This window comes from Salmo trutta, chromosome 13, assembly GCF_901001165.1.
Source record: "Salmo trutta chromosome 13, fSalTru1.1, whole genome shotgun sequence".
Lineage (NCBI taxonomy): Eukaryota > Metazoa > Chordata > Actinopteri > Salmoniformes > Salmonidae > Salmo > Salmo trutta.
This window is the reverse complement of record NC_042969.1, coordinates 67,315,410-67,333,696: the sequence shown is the minus strand read 5'-3', so window position 1 is coordinate 67,333,696 and position 18,287 is coordinate 67,315,410. Positions and strand designations below refer to the sequence as shown.

Sequence of the window (18,287 nt, the reverse complement as noted above, 5' to 3'; positions counted from 1 at the left end):
CAGGATATATGGTTTCCAGTTTACATAGAGTCCAGTGAAGTTCCTTGAAGGCTGTCTTGGTGTCTGCTTGAGGGGGAATGTACACAGCTGTGACTATAACTGACGAGAATTCTCTTGGAAGGTAAAATGGCTGGTATTTGATTGTAAGGAATTCTAGGTCGGGTGAGCAGAAGTACCTGAGTTCCTGTATGTCGTTAGGATTACACCATGAGTCATTAATCATGAAACATACACCCCCGCCCTTCCTCTTCCCAGAGAGGTGTTTATCTCTGTCGGCGCCATGCATGGAGAAGCCCGGTGACTGAATTGATTCCGACAACATATCCCGAGAGAGCCATGTTTCCATGAAACAGAGAATGTTACAAACTCTGATGTCTCTCTGGAAGGCAACCCTTGCTCGAATTTCGTCTACCTTGTTGTCAAGAGACTGGACATTGGCGAGTAGTATACACATTGGGTGGTGGTCCGAACAGAGGATCTGCTTCGGGAAAGTCTTGTTCCTGGTCATAATGTTGGTAAGTTGACGTCGCTCTTATATCCAATAGTTCTTCCCGGCTGTATGTAATAAGACTTAAGATTTCCTGGGGCAACAATGTAAGAAATAATACATAAAAAAACAAAATACTGCATAGTTTCTTAAGAACTGAAAGCGAGGCAACCATTTCTGTCGGCGCCATCTTACATTATTTCAGCTCATAAAACATGTGACCAACTATTTACATGTTGCGTTTATATTTTTGTTCAGTATAACAGACGCAGTAATATGCATAGTAATAATGGACTGTATTTACACTGTATTTACAAATATGAAGTGGGTAATGACACTCAGTAGAATTAAGCAATAAGGCCCGATGGGTTGTAGTATATGGCCAATATACCATGGCTAAGGGCTGTTCTTAAGCACGACGCTACTCGGAGTGCCTGGAAACAGCCCTTAGCCATGGTATATTGGCAAGACACCACAAACACCCGAGGTGCCTTATTGCTATTATGAACTGGTTACCAATGTAATTAGAGCAGTACAAATAAATGTTTTGTCATACCCATGGTATACGGTCCAATATACCACGGCCTTCAGCCAATCAACATTCAGGGCTCGACCCACCCAGTTTATAATAAATTGTATATATAGTAGAACAGCAGTGTTGACCGTGTGTATGTACGTATGTGTGTGTGTGTGTTTAGGGACACTCAAATGAGTATATGTGTTACGTTTGGTATGGTTATATAAGACAGAAGGCAAAAACGAAAGTTGGGTGGGTGGTCAGGGTGAATGTGTGGGCATATAACGCGAACCTTTGGGTCTAGCAACTCAAAGGTTTCATGTTTGAATCTCACCATGGACAACTTAACCATTTTAGCAACTTTGCAACTACTTACTACTTTTTAGATACTTTGCAACTACTTAGCATGTTAGCTAACCCTTCCCCTAAACAAACCTTAACCCTTTAACCCAACTCCTAACCCTGACCTTGACCCTACGTTTCCCAAACTCGTTCCTGGGGACCCCAAGGGGTATACATTTTGGATTTTGCCCTAGCACTACACAGTTGATTCAAATTATCAAAGCTTGATGATTAGTTGATTAGTTGAATCAGCTTTGTAGTGTTAGGGCAAAAAAATTAAACATGCACCCCTTGGGGTCCCCAGGACCGAGTCTGGGAAACAATGCATCCCCGCTAGCCTACCTAACGTTAGCATTAGCCACCTAGCTAACATTAGCCACAACAAATTGGAATGGTTAACATTCAGTTTAGTACATTTTTAAAATACGTAACATATTGTACGAATTTGAATTTGTAACATATCATACAAATTGTAAATCGTTACATATCAAACAAAATGGATGATGGACATCCACAAATTAATACATACCAGACGAAATGTAACATGTCATTAATTGGAGTGTCCCGGATTAACATTTACTATGTTATGTCTAACCCTGAATCCAGGTTGCAACATGGGTGTGTGTGTGCACATAACCTACAGTATATACTACTGCAATCCACTGTTGAAATAGTTGACAAGGCTCCTTTTTGTATGCCAATAGCAAACATCTTTCATCTCATAAATCACCCATGACATAGTACACATAGATGTGTTTCTTTGTTAGTAGTGGAAGAGCGATTGAAACCTGTTTTCTGATGTACAAGGACAGTTGAGGGCACTAGGACTAGAGCAATTTCAGGAATCATTTATTTACCTTGCTGGCGCGTACGCGCACAGCCGGGTTTTGCGCGTTCGCAGCGTTGGGTGCAGAGCACACGAGGCTACGGGTTCTGTCTCGCAGTCTCTTCTGTAGGACATGTTCACTGACGAATCCCATATTTGTTTTATTCTCACTGAAGCAGTGCGAACTGGGCTTCGTAGTGGGATGCTGAAAAATCCAAGTCATTGCTGTCGAAAACCTCAACAGTAGTAAAGTGCGCGGCACACTGCGGCTCGGAGGATATAGAGAAGAGACCCTTGGTGTGGTGGTTTGTCCTGCGGTTACAGGTATGTTTAAAAGACCATCTGAAAGTGTTACCATCGTCGTCATTCTTGTGCTTTGTATTGAACACGGTTTTAGGTGAGTGAGAAAGATAGGATGTGAATGAATGTTGTGGCTTTTGAAGGTTATGAGATATGTCAGTTGTGTATGTAATGACAACATGTTGACTACGTAAAGATCCTGTTAACTTACTAGAGGAGCTGTGTCATAAACCCTCAATTCCATTATGGGAGAAAATGGCAGCCATCTTGGTCAGGGAGAAATCTAAAACCAGTCTGATTGGAATTAATGGCGTAGGCGATACATGTCCAGCTTTTACTTAAGAAGGAAAGTAAAAGTAATATGTGGTGCATCAGAAATGGTGTAGTTTATTTATAGTCAACCTAGAATATTGTCATATAATTATAAATACAGGGTCTTTTCATGTCATTTCAGTAAGCCATGACACCCACCATCTCACATTGTTCTGAAATTGTTTATGTAATTTATTAAGATAATTGATTGCACCTAAATTTGCCATTTTAATTCATAGGATTCATATATTATTCAGTAAAAATAGTGGACCAAACTTTAAAAAAAAAAACAATAACCACGTTTCCATCCACAGTTTCTATGTGAGTAAAGTCGTACCGTATAAAAAAAACTGCTGTAATGGAAACAGGAAGTTTTGTTTCAATTTGATAAATGCAGACAGATAATTTGTTTGTTAAACATGGTGGAATCTCTTTGTCTGGAAAATTAACCATGTGAGCAAACTGGGATATGCTTAACACCCCAGCCGTCCTACAATCTAAGCTTGATGCCCTCAATCTCACACAAATTATCATGGAACCTACCAGGTACAACCCTAAATCTGTAAACACGGGCACCCTCATAGATATCATCCTGACCAAGCTGCCTTCTAAATACACCTCTGCTGTCTTCAACTCGGATCTCAGCGATCACTGCCTCATTGCCTTCGTCCGTAATGTGTCCGCGGTCAAACGACCACCCCATCACTGTCAAATGCTCCCTAAAACACTAAAGCAATCAGACCTTTCTAATCGACCTGGCCCGGGTATCCTGGAAGGATATTGACCTCATTCCGTCAGTAGAGGATGCCTGGTTATTATTTAAAAGTGCTTTCCTCACCATCTTAAATAAGCATGCCCCATTCATTTTTTTTCTTCATTTTTTAAACTAAGAACAGCTATAGCCCTTGGATCACTCCAGACCTGATTGCCCTTGACCAGCACAAAAACATCCTGTGGCATACTGCGTTAGCATCAAATAGCCCCCGCGATATGCAACTTTTCAGGGAAGTTAGGAACCAATATACACAGGCAGTTAGGAAAGCATAGGCTAGCTTTTTCAATATGCTAGCTTTTTCAAACAGAAATTTGCATCCTGTAGCATTAACTCCAAAAGTTCTGGGACACTGTAAAGTCCATGGAGAATAAGAGCACCTCCTCCCAGCTTCCCACTGCTAGGAAACACTGTCACCACCGATAAATCTACGATAATCGAGAATTTCAATAAGCATTTTTCTACGGCTGGCCATGCTTTCCACCTCGCTACCCCTACCCCAGTCAACAGCTCTGCATCCCTCACAGCAACTTGCTCAAGCCCCGCCCCCCCATTTCTCCATCACCCAAATCCAGATAGCTAATGTTCTGAAAGAGCTGCAAAATCTGGACCCCTACAAATCAGCTGGGCTAGACAATCTGGACCCTCTCTTTCTAAAATGATCTGCCGCAATTGTTGCAACCCCTATTACTAGCCTGTTAAACCTCTTTCATATCGTCTGAGATCCCTAAAGATTGGAAAGTTGCCGCGGTCATCCCCCTCTTCAAAGGGGGAGACACCCTCGACCCAAACTGTTACAGACCTATATCTATCCTACCCTGCCTTTCTAAAGTCTTCGAAAGCCAAGTTAACAAACAGATCACCGACCATTTGAAATCCCACCGTACCTTCTCCGCTATGCAATCTGGATTCCGAGCTGGTCATGGGTGCACCTCAGCCACGCTCAAGGTCCTAAACGAGATCATATCCACCATCGATAAAAGACAATACTGTGCAGCTTTTGTCCGGACCGCTGGCAGTCTCTATGGGGGTGCCACAGGGTTCAATTCTCGGGCCGACTCTTTTCACTGTATACATCAATGATGTCGCTCTTGCTGCTGGTGATTATCTGATCCACCCTCTACGCAGACGACACCATTCTGTATACTTCTGGCCCTTCTTTGGACACTGTGTTAACAAACCTCCAGACGAGCTTCAATGCCGTACAACTCTCCTTCCGTGTCCTCCAACTACTCTTAAATGCAAGTAAAACTAAATGCATGCTCTTCAACCGATCGCTGCCCACACCTGCCCGCTCGTCAAGCATCATTACTCTGGACGGTTCTGACTTAGAATATGTGGACAACTACAAATACCTAGGTGTCTGGTTAGACTGTAAACTCTCCTTCCAGACTCACATTAAGCATCTCCATTCCAAAATTAAATCTAGAATTGGCTTCCTATTTCGCAACAAAGCCTCCTTCACTCATGCTGCCAAACATACCCTCGTAAAACTGACTATCCTACCGATCCTTGACTTCGGCGATGTCATTTACAAAATAGCCTCCGAAACTCTACTCAGCAAATTGGATGCAGTCTATCACAGTGCCATCTGTTTTGTCACCAATGCCCCATATACTACCCACCGCTGCGACCTGTATGCTCTCGTTGGCTGGCCCTCGCTTCATATTCTTCGCCAAACCCACCGGTTCCAGGTCATCTATAAGTCTTTGCTAGGTAAAGCCCCGCCTTATCTCAGCTCACTGGTCACCATAGCAGCACCTACTTGTAGCACGCGCCACAGCAGGTATATTTCACTGGTCACCCCCAATGCCAACTCCTCCTTTGGCCGCCTTTCCTTCCAGTTCTCTGCTGCCAATGACTGGAACGAATTGCAAAAATCACTGAAGCTGGAGACTCATATCTCCCTCACTAACTTTAAGCATCAGCTGTCAGAGCAGCTTACAGATCATTGCACCTGTACATAGCCCATCTGTAAATAGCCCACCCAACTACCTCATTTCCTTTATTATTATAATTTTTTTGCTCCTTTGCACCCCAGTATCTCTATTTGCACATTCATCTTCTGCTCATCTATCACTCCAGTGTTTAATTGCTAAATTGTAATTATTTCGCCACTTTGGCCTATTTATTGCCTTACCTCCCTAATTGTACTTTATTTGCACACACTGTATATAGATTTTTCTATTGTGTTATTGACTGTACGTTTGTTTATTCCATGTGTAACTCTGTTGTTTGTGTCGCACTGCTTTGCTTTATCTTGGCCAGGTCGCAGTTGTAAATGAGAACTTGTTCTCAACTGGCCTACCTTGTTAAATAAAGGTGATAAAGGTTTTTTTGTATAATTGGAAACTCCTTTATGTGCATATATTGATATACAGTGCATTCGCAAAGTATATAGACCCCTTGACGTTTTCCACATTTTTTTACGTTACAGCCTTACTCTAAAATGGATTCAATAAAACATTTCCCTCATCAATCTACACACAATACCCCATAATGACAAATCAAAAACAAGTTTATAGAAGTGTTTGCAAATGTATATGAAAAAAACATCTTATTTACGTAAGTATTCAGACACTTTGCTATGAGACTTGAAATTGAACTCCGGTGCATCCTGTTTCCATTGATCATCTTTGAGATGTTTCTACAACTTGATTGGAGTCCACCTGTGGTAAATTAAATTGATTGGACATGATTTGGAAAGGCACATCTGTCTATATAAGGTTCCACAGTTGACAGTGCATGTCAGAGCAAAAACCAAACCATGAGGTCCAAGGAATTGTCCTTAGAGCTCCAAGACAGGATTGTGTTGGCACAGATCTGGGGAAGGGTAATAAAATATTTCTGAAGCATTGAAGGTCCCCAAGAACACAGTGGCCTCCATCATTCTTAAATAGAAGAAGTTTGGAACCACCAAGACTCTTCCTAGAGCTGGCCGCCCGGCCAAACTTAGCAATCGGGAGAGAAGGGTCAGTGAGGTGACCAAGAACCCGATGGTCACTCTGACAGAGCTCAAGAGTTCTTCTATGGAGATGGGAGAACCTTCCAGAAGGACAGCAATCTCTGCAGCACTTCACCAATCAGGCCTTTATGGTAGAGTGGCCAGATGGAAGGCACTCCTCAGTAAAAGGTACATGACAGCCCGCAAAGTTTGCTAAAAGATACCTAAAGGACTCTGAGAATGAGAAACAAGATTCTCTGGTCTGATTGAACTCTTTGGATTGAATGCCAAGCGTCACATCTGGAGGAAACCTGGCACCATCCCTACGGTGAAGCGTGGTGGCAGCATCATGCTGTGGGGATGTTTTTCAGGGACTGGGAGACAAGTCAGGATCAAGGAAAAGATGGACGGAGCAAAGTACAGAGATCCTTGATGAAAACCTGCTCCAGAGTACTCAGGACCTCAGACTGGGGTGAAGGTTCACCTTCCAACAGGACAGCAACCCTAAGCACACAGCCAAGACAACGCAGGAGTGGCTTCTGGACAAGTCTCAATGTCCAGAGCCCGGACTTGAACCCAATCGACCATCTCTGGAAAGACCTGACAATGGCTGTGCAGCGACGCTCCCCATCCAACCTAACAGAGCTTGAGAGGATCTGCAGAGAAGAATGGGAGAAATCCCCAAATACAGGTGTTCCAAGCAGGTAGCGTCATATCCGAGAGGACTCGAGGCTGTAATAGCTGCCAAAGGTGCTTCAGCAAAGTACTGAGTAAAGGATCTTAATACTTATGTAAATGTGATGTTTCAGTTTTCTAAACCTGTTTTTACACGTACAGTCAATATAATTGACCACAGGTGGACTCCAAGTTGTAGAAACATTTCAAGGATGATCAATAGAAACGGGATGCACCTGAGCTCAATTTCGAGTCTCATAGCAAAGGGTCTGAATACCTATGTAAATAAGGTATTAATAAAAATGTTCAAACATTTCTAAAACCCTGTTTTCACTTTGTCATTATGAGGTATTGTGTGTAGACTGAGTAAAACAATTTAATACATTTTGAATAAGGCTGTAATGTAACAAAATGTGGAAAAAGGGATGGAGTCGGAGTACTTTCCAAATCCAATGTACTAACTAGTGATGCACCCATATGACATTTTTGGCTGATACCGATGTCCAATATTTTCCTTGCCAAAAAACCCAATACTTAAAATCTTAGTGGCCTTTTAAGCATTCTAGTATAGTTAAAACAGACACATGGACTCAGCGGTCTAAGGCACTGCATCCCAGTGCAAGAGGCATCGCTACAGTTCCTGGTTCGAATCCAGGCTTTATCACATCCGGACGTGATTGTGAGTCCCATAGGGCGGCGCACAATTGGCCCAGCGTCGTCCGGGCCGTCACTGTAAATAAGAATTTGTTCTTAACTGACTTGCCTCGTTAAATAAAGGTTACACACACACACACCACACTGACCAAAAGGCTATTTTGTTGGAATTTACATATGTCCCCATTACCAGTAAAACATAATCAAAACCTATTTCTTTCACTTACTTGCTGTGCTGTTTTGTTGTTCAGTCGTTTCATTCTCAACCAGGATTTCTATGGAACGCCGTTTGGGTCTTTGCGTGTGTCAAAAAAGATACACATCAAATAACGTCATTTGACGTATCAAATAACGCTATTCGACCATTCAGGACCCGAAATATGATTGCACGTCACATAAGAATTTAACGCGTTCATTACATTTTTACGTAGTTATTACACTTACACTTGTATTTCATATGTCACAACGATTCATCGATACTTATGCTATGATGCTGGTAAAGTTGTCTTGCACACCTACAGTGCTGGTCATAAAAAAGCTAGCTAGCTCATTGATGCAAACAATGTTCTTCCCCAAAAACATAGCAAAACGACAGTCTGTTTCACTAGCTATCGTTAGTTAGCTAGCTAACTATATAGCTAGGTGTCAACATCTAAAATAACCCTAATTTATAAGACAGTTCTTATTTGATTATGGTGGTTGGTCCCATCTATATGAAGCTAGCCACAATAAGGGTTAGCCTTCAAAATACAAGTATGGCATAATTCTACTCTTTGTATTAATTTGCATCACTGTCAATGACCTACTTTAATTTGACGCCAAACCGCAAATTCCATTATTGTGCCTAATCCTTATTGTGGCTAGCTTCACAACACAACGTGATCCGGTCGCGCCTCACTAGCCAGATGAAGCTAGCTGGCTGCTTATAACGTTATCTTTGGGAAATTTCAGTTGGTGAACAACAAGTGGCATCCTAGCTAATACTTACTCACAAGGATTCCTAAATCATTGCTAAGACTAATGAAAATGACTGCAGTTTCTACTGGTCATTGTTTGTATTGGTACTAGCTAGGTACCAAGCTAAAACTAGCTACCCCAGAAGTTGCGGTGAAACAAATGATGCTTTATTACCAATGCGGTATTGTAAACGCATCGTTCGTGGCCGGTGTTTGCTTGTTTACAGACTTTTTTTTTGTACAGCTTTGACAGTGCTACTGTATATTTTGTTGACACGCAAAGACCCAAACGGCGTTCCATAGTATGTATGTATGTATGTATGTATGTATGTATGTATGTATGTATGTATGTATGTATGTATGTATGTATGTATGTATGTATGTATGTATGTATGTTGTGAAGCTAATAGCAGTGACGCTATTACTGTGTAACTTCGGTAGGGCAACATCTGAAAAATAGCGCACTTAGTAGTGTGTACCGATGCTCGACCAGTCGGTGAAAGCCAACATCGCCCACGACAGTACGGTTGATTGTCAAGGGCAATGAATTCCATTATCTTGGCTTTAATGGATTTAGCCTTTGAGTTGTCTCGCTAAAATGTTCTTTCTCTTTAAAATGACTGCTCGACTTGTTGACTGCTCGATCCACACAGCAGACATTGTGGGCTTGGTTAGGAATGCTGTGTTGTATGTGTAGCGCCAAATTTTACCTACGTTATATAGCTTTGACATCGGTTTTTAACATCTGCGTTAAACTAGAAATCGGGCCGAAACCGATGTTGGCATTTTTAGCTAATATCATCCGATTCCGATATGTTCACCGATATATCGTGCATCTCTAGTAATAACCATCATATCGAAGTAAATTTGGAGTTACGCAATGATATGGTGTGGTCCTCCTGCTACGATTCGGCAAACCATGCACTTTATTAGGCTACAGATTAAATAAGTTATAATGAACTTCACAGGGTGGTGAAAGTGATGAGCTTGATGCTCATTTCCAATAAATATTGAGGGTCTTATTCTGGTGACAATTCTGGTTGATGCAGTCAAGCATCAACCATGTCACCAGTTTGGTGGAAACACCCCTGGTGGGAAAATGCACCTATTTTCTTTATGCAGATTTTTTTAAATATTCATATGAAATCTGTCATCAGTTGGATGGAAACCAAGGCACTGAGTAAAACATGAGGAGTCCAAAGAAATTGTCAAAAGCCACCCAACAACGAGTCAGTCTCCATCTCCACAAACCTGTAAGGATTTTTGTCCTATTAATACTGTAAAATTAACAGCTGTACAGAAAGACTTATGTTAAGGCCAAATTAGAGGAGAAAGTACTTGATGCAACTAAAGTCTTTTAAATCCAGGAAATATATTTTTTTAAATTGTTGGATATTATTAATCCTAATCAGACAGGTTTTTTACATGGACAATACATTGGCGATAATAAGACAAGTATTGGAAACATTAAAACACTATGAAAAATCGGGGAAACAAGACCTGGTATTCGTAGCTGACTTTGAAAAGGCTTTTAATAAAGTACGACAGGAATTTATATATAAATGCCTGGGATAGTTATATTTTGGAGAATCTCCATACATTGGGTTAAAGTTATGTATAGTAACCCTAGGTTTTAAAATCGTAAATAATGGCTACTTCTCAGAAAGTATTAAACTGTTGGAGTAAAATAAGGTTGTCCACTGTCGGCATATCTATTTATTATGGCCATCGAAATGTTAGCTATTAAAATCAGATCCAACAATTTATATCAAGGGCCTAGAAATACAGGGCTTAAAAACAAAGGTGTCATTGTACGCTGATGATTCATGTTTTCTTTTAAATCCACCATTTGGATCCTTCCACAGCTTCATAGATGATCTACTTTTTCTACCCTCTCTAGATTACAACCAAATGATGCTAAATTTACTATGTTACGTATTGGATCACTAAAATATAAAACTTTTCCATTACCGTACAGTTTACCAATTTAAAATGGTCTGACGGTGATAAGGACATACTCGATATTCATATCTCGAAAGAAAGAAATCATCTCATTTCAATACATTTTCATAGAAAGTTAGCAAAAATAGATAAGTTCTTGCTACCGTGGAAAGGAAAATACCTGTCTATTTGTGGAAAAATCACCCCTTTAGTCATATCCCAGTTTGCTTATTTTCTTATGGCATTGCCTACACCTAGCGACTTGTTTTTTAAATTATATGAGCAAAATATTACATTTTATTTGGATTGGCAAGCCTGACAAAATGAAACGGGCCCATTTATATAATGAATATGAATTCGGAGGGCAGGAATGATTAAATATTAAAGCATTAGACCTCTCACTAAAGGCTTCAGTCATACAAACGTTATACTTAAATACGAACTAGTTCTCTAGCAGATTAGTAAGAATGTCTCAACCCCTGTTCAAGAATGGTCCTTTTCCCTTTAATCAGATTACAACCTCTTACTTTTGGTTATTTGAAAATGAAATAATCTAAAAAAATATCGCTATTTTTAAAACAAGCCATAGAAAGTTGGTTGCAATTACTTTTTAATCCACCAGAAAAAAAACAGAACAAATATTACACCAAATATTATGGTTAAACTCAAATATACAAATTTATAAGAAACCAATCATTTTGAAAAAATAAAAAGGTAGAATCTTTGTAAATTATATCTAGGCAGAGTTGCAAAGAAAAAGCCAAATCTCAGACTGGCCAATAACAAGAAAAGATTATGAAGGGCAAGAGAACAGACACTGGACAGAGGAACTCTACTTTGCGGGTACTATTTAATGAAGCTGCCAGTTGAGGACTTGTGAGACGTCTGTTTCTCAAACTAGACACGCTAATGTACTTGTCCTCTTGCTCAGTTGTGCATCGGAGCCTCCCACTCTTTCTATTCTGGTTAAAGCCAGTTTGCGTTGTTCTGTAAAGAAAGTAGTACACAGCGTTGTACCAGATCTTCAGTTTCTTGGCAGTTTCTTGCATAGAATAGCCTTCATTTCTCAGAACAAGAATAGACTGACGCGTTTCAGAAGAAAGTTCTTTGTTTCTGGCCATTTTGAGCCTGTAATCGAACCCACAAATGCTAATGCTCCAGATACTCAACTAGTCTAAAGAAGGCTGGTTGTATTGCATTTTTAATCAGAACAACAGGTTTCAGCTGTGTTAACAAAGTTGCAAAAGGGTTTTCTAATGATCAATTAGCCTTTTAAAATGATAAACTTGAATTAGCTAACACAACGTGCCATTGGAACACAGGAGTAATGGGCCTCTGTACGCTTATGTAGATATTCCATAAGAAATCTGCCGTTTCCAGCTACAATAGTCATTTACAACATCAACAGTATCTACACTATATTTCTGATCTATTTGATGTTATTTTAATGGACAAAAAATGTGCTTTTCTTTCTTAAACAAGGAAATGTCTAAGTCACCCTAAACTTTTGAACTGTAGTGTATGTCAACTAAGCTTAAAGAATTCTTCTCACGTACCTAACTGATTACATTTGAACTAGGCTTACAGTGGGTCCTTTGTTGAAAGTGTATGTAAATTAATTCATTTCAGTTTCTTATTCTCGTTTATTGCATCTGCCTGTATTTCTGGACAGAGTATATGAACTTTATACTATGTCTAAGCCTCATTTTGTGTGTGTGGAATGGGACACATGATTTATACAGCTATGGAATTCATCATGAGATGAAACAAAATTAATCCCACTGTAGTAAATGTAAATCAGATTATAGAATTGTATGATTCTCCCCCTGAAAAAAGCATTAATCAGGTTTTTAATCCCATAAAAACAATCACCACCGTACTGTATAAAGTATTGTCGTTATAGTACAGTATTGTCAAAGATTTTTTTTATATCTAAACCAAGACAGACCACAGCCTGCCGTTTCCAATCGGAACAAATGAGTAAAATTGGGCAGTACAAGCAAGGAGGTGGGCAGAGCCAAGCATGAGCTTGTGAGATCCTATTGGCACGATCTAGCAGCATCTGCATATTTCCGTTGGGGAACGCCTCATCTGTGAAATGCGCGTGTGCAATAATAACTCAATTCGCATTTTGCACTCCATCTTAACAAAGCGATTAAAAATAAATCAATTTAGTTCCATCTTCTCCCACTGCCGGACAGTGGGCTTCCTCTCACTATCATGTTTGGTAGTGAGTGGAAACACCAAGCGGATGCTTCACATTTATACATCTGGTGAAATATCTGTCATATTGTTCAATCTCTTGTATTGTACTGTACAGTTTTGTCATCATAGTTTAATTTCCTCTTCCTGCTACCTCATCAGTCGAGAAGAGCAGAGCACATGACAGTGGCTCACAACCGGCAGGTTGCCATAGCAACCCCGGGCCTTCTCCACTTTGACTAGCTTTATTAACCGCATTCCAGTGCTCCGAATGAGAGCGTTAAACTTTCCCCTCAACAGTCAGATGGAAACATTACACTGGGGAGCGCCTCTATCAAAACCCATGGAGATGTTATTGACGAATACAGTAGTGTGTGTGTGTGTGTGTGTGTGTGTGTTGCTCAGTTGTCTGGGTGGGGGCTGCTCAGTGACCCCAGAGACACTCAATAACATAACAGTATGAGGTGAAACAACAGTCATTTCTCTCTTCCCAGCGGCTCCCTTAGCCTCTCACTTTAGATATAAAACACTACATACACATCATGACCAAAAGTATGTGGGGCCCTGCTCGTCGAACATCTCATTCCAAAATCATGGGCATTAATATGGAGTTGGTCCCCCCCTTTGCTGCTATAGCAGCCTCTACTCTCCTGGGAAGGCTTTTCACTAGATGTTGGAACATTGCTGCGGGGACTTGCTCCCATTCAGCCACAAGAGCATTAGTGAGGTTGGGCGATTAGGCCTGGCTCGCAGTCGGTGTTCCAATTCATCCCAAAGGTGTTTGATGGGGTTGAGGTCAGTGCTCTGTGCAGACCAGTCAAGTTCTTCCACACCAATCTAGAAATACCGTTTTCTTCTTCTTTTCCCCAATTTCATGGTATCCAATTGGTAGTTAGTCTTGTCTTATCGCTGCAACTCCCGTAAGGACTCGGGAGAGGCGAAGGCCCGAGAGCCGTGCGTCCTCCGAAACACGACCCAGCCAAGCCGCACTGCTTCTTGACACAATGCCCGCTTAAGCCGGAAGCCAGCCGCACCAATGTGTCGGAGGAAACACCGTACACCTGGTGACCGTGTCAGCGTGCACTGCGCCCCGCCCGCCATAGTAGTCGCTAGTGTGCGATGGGACAAGGACATCCTTATCGGCCAAACCCTCCCCTAATCCAGATGGTTCTGGGCCAATTATGCGCTGCCCCGTGGGCCCCCCTTTTGCGGCCAGCTGTGACAGCCTGGACTCGAACCCAGAATCTCTAGTGGCACAGCTAGCACTGCGATGCAGTGCCTTAGACCACTGCGCCACTCGGGAGGCCCTGAAATACAATTTCTGTATGGACCTCGCTTTGTGCACGGGGGCATTGTAAGGGGAAGGGTCATGATGAAACAACAGAAAAGGGCCATCCCCAAACTGTTGCCACAAAGTTGGAATCACAGAATCATCTAGAATGTCATTGTATGCTGTAGTGTTAAGATTTCCCTTCACTGGAACAAAGGGGCCTAGTATGAACCATGAAAAACAGCCCAGATCATTATTCCTCCTCCACCAAACTTTACAGTTGGCACTATGCATTGGGGAAGGTAGCGTTCTCCTGGCATCCGCCAACCCCAGATTCGTCCGTTGGACAGCCAGATGGTGAAGCGTGATTCATCACTCTATAGAACGCCATTCCAGTGCGCCAGAGTCCAATAACTTCAAGCTTTACACCACTCCAGGCTTGTGTGTGGCTGCTCGGTTTCATGAAGCTCCAGACGAACAGTTATTGTGCTGATGTTGCTTCCAGAGGCAGTTTGGAACTCGGTATTGAGTGTTGCAACCGAGGACACGATTTCTATGCGCTTCAGCACTCGGCGATCCCGTTCTATGAGCTTGCGTGACCTACCACTTCACGGCTGAGCTGTTGTTGCTCCTAGACGTTTCCACTTAATGGCAGAAATTTTACTAACTGACTTGTTGGAAGGTGGCATCCTATGACGTTGAAAGTCACTGAGCTCTTCAGTAAGGCCATTCTACGGCCAATGTTTGTCTTTGGAGATCGCATGGCTGCGTGCTCGATTTTTAATACATCTGTCAGCAACGGATGTGGCTGAAAGAGTCAATTTGAAGGGGTGTCCATACATTTGTGTGTGTGTGTGTGTGTGTGTATATAGTGTCTTAAAGCTTTTGGCCTAATTGCATACAGCACTGTAGCAAATGCATTAGGTTAACATGTGAGTGTGTCTAGTGTGATGCTTCAGAGGCTTATGGCATGAAATTCTTCTCTGAGAGATAATGTGTGGGCATCAATTCATCACACCAGCCCATGAATTGTAATACAGGTTTCATAAATGGCATGCAGAATTGCGTAGGCTGCCCTAGTTTTCCTAGAATACCATGTAGGCCAGAGTCGTCAAAGACAGATCAGCACTGTTTCTGTCTCCTGGCAGCAGAAATGGAGAACTTCCTTCAAGTGGTGAATAAGATATCTTGTAGCTACCGCTACTGTACATTGCAGGATGATGGCTTTACTATGGCTAGTCTGGCATGACTGACAGATAAGTGGGGTAAGGATAATGTCCCAAATTACACCCTATCCCTATATAGTGCACTACTTTTTTACCAGGGCCCATAGGGCTCTGGTCAAAATAAGTGCATTATGTAGGGAATAGGGTGCCATTTGGGGGACACAAAATGTAAGGCATTGGCTAACATGTCAGAACATCTGTGTCCTCATTAAATTGTATTGCTTTGCCATGTTATCGATATTTAATGGATAAATGAATGGATGTACCTTGTCATGTTGCCATAAGGCGGTGCTGAGTGTATCTGCAACGCAGCAATGTGAAGCACAGGATGCCATTATCTGAGAAGAATCATGCTCCATTCTGAACAATCATCAAGGTCAGGCATGTTACATTTGATAATAGAATAAATGCAATGCAGTCGCCTACAGAGCTTTTGAAAAGATTACTGAAGGAACAGAAAGTTGGACCACACATTCTGATGGGTGACAGATTGCCAGACTATACTGAATGGTAAAAACATTCTGTACATGCAAACTGTTGTATTACTTTGTTCATCTTTAAAATCATGTAGCCTATCCCTGGAGAGATTCAGGACAGCTTTGGGACTTCACATAAATTGTTGATTGTTTTTTTTGTGTGTCATCATGCTATCCTCTCTCATTAGATACATATTTGTTGTAATAATTGTGGCAAAGAAGGGGGCCGAGTAATACATGGAAGATATGTGAGGGCAGAACTAATAAACGGGCTCTGCCCTCTCACTAAGGGTTGGCCAGATAAGGAACTACAAAGCACAAAATGTCTGACCCAAAGAGAGAGAAACTACAATCCACAGAAGCAAGGGGAACGCTTGCAAGGTGGGGCCGACCCACGTATATGAGGGGTCAAGCCACACCAGGAAGAAAGGAGAGCATGGAGCTGTGAACCATTGAAAAGAGAAAGTGATAATACATCTGCTGGGTTTACTGTGTATGACCTGGACTGTTTGGAATTACCTGTTGTCTGTTTTGGACCCTGATCTATCGCGAACCTGATTTGTGTACCGAACCCTGCTATCCTCGAATACGCCTGCAGCCCGGAACGGTCCAGGCTGGAGAAACAAACATTCAGGTGCTGTCCTGTTGGAAATAACTCTCTCTGGTGTGATTTTTGTGTCGGTCTCCCGCTAAATTTGTGTACGAACTCTCCTAACCTTGAAGAGAATTGTCACAATGTTTGGCCATGTTCTGTTATAATCTCCACCCTGCACAGCCAGAAGAGGACTGGCCACCCCTCATAGCCTGGTTCCTCTCTAGGTTTCTTCCTAGGTTTTGGCCTTTCTAGGGAGTTTTTCCTAGCCACCGTGCATCTACACCTGCATTGCTTGCTGTTTGGGGTTTTAGGCTGGGTTTCTGTACAGCACTTTGATATATCAGCTGATGAGAAGGGCTATATAAATACATTTGATTTGATAGGAGATCCTATAGCAAGGCTACAGCCGCCATTGGAAAGATGAAGTGAGAGTACAGTGGAATATAGTAGATCTGTGCGTGTGGAGTGGGTCTGGTTTGGCCTGGGTCTCTGGCTGGTCACATTGCTGAGTCAGAGGGCTGTGTGGAACTCTGTCATCAGTGAGCACCACTCTGTGTCTACGGGCCAATGGGCTGCCTCCCTCTGCCTGCTTGCTTGGGGAAAATACTACCCTGTAATGTAATGGCTGGCCTGATGTATCTATTTAGCTACTACTCCTTACTCCAAACGTCTCCTATGGTCATCATTACAGCTTCTGATTGGAGAAGAGGAAAACTCCTGCTTTACTACCTCAGTATTGGTTGGCTGGGGAGTTTTAATGCTGAGGTGTAGAACCGAGGTACTTTGAGTGCACAATGCACATATTGCTGCACTCCAGGACCAGGACCAGGGTTGGTTGGTTACCACTGCACTGTGTTTGCCAAATATCCCACCAGATGTTAGTTCAGCTCCCAGCGTTGCCTTTCATGAGGGCTAGTTATGGAAAGATTTGGAAGGCTGTGTGGAGGTGTTTTGTTTTGCTCTGTCAGAACATTCCTTTTATTTGTTGACTGTATATAAAGAGCTGAATTAGGGATGATGGATCATGGGGGCTGTCACAACACTCCTCATGGGGGCTGTCACAACACTCCTCATGGGGGCTGTCACAACACTCCTCATGGGGGCTGTCACAACACTCCTCATGGGGGCTGTCACAACACTCCTCATGGGGGCTGTCACAACACTCCTCATGGGGGCTGTCACAACACTCTCTTCACAACACTCCTCATGGGGGCTGTCACAACACTCCTCATGGGGGCTGTCACAACACTCCTCATGGGGGCTGTCACAACACTCTCTTCACAACACTCCTCATGGGGGCTGTCACAACACTCCTCATGGGGGCTGTCACAACACTCCTCATGGGTGCTGTCACAACACTCCTCATGGGTGCTGTCACAACACTCCTCATGGGTGCTGTCACAACACTCCTCATGGATGCTGTCACAACACTCCTCATGGGTGCTGTCACAACACTCCTCATGGGTGCTGTCACAACACTCTCTTCACAACACTCCTCATGGGTGCTGTCACAACACTCCTCATGGGTGCTGTCACAACACTCCTCATGGGTGCTGTCACAACACTCCTCATGGGTGCTGTCACAACACTCTCTTCACAACACTCCTCATGGGTGCTGTCACAACACTCTCTTCACAACACTCCTCATGGGTGCTGTCACAACACTCTCTTCACAACACTCCTCATGGGTGCTGTCACAACACTCTCTTCACAACACTCCTCATGAAGGGTTTGTTTCTGCCTTTCAGGACCATTCCAAACACAGTCATTCAAGTCCCAGTGCTTTACTCCG

General features: G+C 42.4%; 1 protein-coding gene across 3 annotated transcripts in view; it reads left to right on the top strand.

The window, feature by feature from the left end:
• The first annotated feature begins 2,231 nt into the window (after window positions 1–2,231).
• LOC115206379 (rho GTPase-activating protein 32) overlaps window positions 2,232–18,287 on the top strand; it is a 50,871-nt gene continuing 34,815 nt past the window's right edge. For 2 of the 3 annotated variants that reach the window (XM_029773258.1, XM_029773252.1), the window contains exon 1: window positions 2,232–2,496. The gene's annotated coding sequence lies outside the window, so the exon portion shown is untranslated. Of the gene's footprint in view, window positions 2,497–16,437; window positions 16,535–18,287 lie in introns of those variants that run through there. The other variant, XM_029773253.1, reaches the window with a different exon arrangement.